The sequence below is a fragment of the Penaeus monodon genome, chromosome 11, assembly GCF_015228065.2.
Source record: "Penaeus monodon isolate SGIC_2016 chromosome 11, NSTDA_Pmon_1, whole genome shotgun sequence".
Taxonomy (NCBI): Eukaryota; Metazoa; Arthropoda; class Malacostraca; order Decapoda; family Penaeidae; genus Penaeus; species Penaeus monodon.
The window spans coordinates 25,056,072-25,056,944 of NC_051396.1; the positions used below are offsets into that span (position 1 = coordinate 25,056,072).

At 29.3% G+C, this 873-nt stretch overlaps 1 pseudogene; it reads right to left on the minus strand.

The window, feature by feature from the left end:
- Positions 1 to 475: 475 nt before the first annotated feature.
- Positions 476 to 873, minus strand: part of LOC119578516 — a 12,747-nt pseudogene continuing 12,349 nt past the window's right edge.

Below are 873 nucleotides of genomic sequence, written 5' to 3' on the forward strand. Positions count from 1 at the left end.
ACTCTTAAAATGCAATCAAAAGCTCCTGACAATTATGAAAAATGAACTCTTGCTTTATGATGAATGGAAAAGAAAACTTGATGGTATTACTATCTTTATTATACAGAATAAATATAACAAATATTGCAAAAATATAAAACAGAAGTGTAAAAATATCCTTCTTACTTCAGAAAAAGTCTCTTGGTATATCTAAGACATCTGGGATTGCCACAAACCTTCTAAAAGTAAACAGTAATCAAGATATTTACCACATACGAATATTGACACTATACTAAGTAAGTTAACCCATTGTGACAAACTGATTCTGTGTTATATTTTAAAAGCTCATTGGATATAAATATATTTAATATTATAAAAAAGGTTTTCACCTCTTATCTCTGCCAAAATAGTCTTGGCATTTTGTAATATTACAATTTTTGTATATTTCAACAGATATTTATCAGCAAACAATTAACTCTGTAATAATCTAAAAGCCATATGCCCAAATCTATGTCTTAAATATATCTACTCTTATCTAAAACTTGATGCTAACAAGCATTAAGTACCAGGTACTACATTGGGGATGGATAACTGATCACTTGGAAGATCTAAGAGTACTGAGAAGTATGTGGTAGTTGCAACTATAAACACTATTTTGTGTGTGCTAAGTACCTATCTACCTGTGTAAGAACCTATCATAATGTTTAAATGAACATGTTACTGATCTAGTGACCACATAAAATTTAGAACACAGGAAAAAATTATTGCTACACTGAACAAAGGATATGCCTACCTTTATGAGATCACATAGCATGGAATTTACAATTTGTGTTAATAAGTGCATAAAAAATACTTTTCACAAATGCATTTAAAGTGACTAACTTTGCAAGGCTA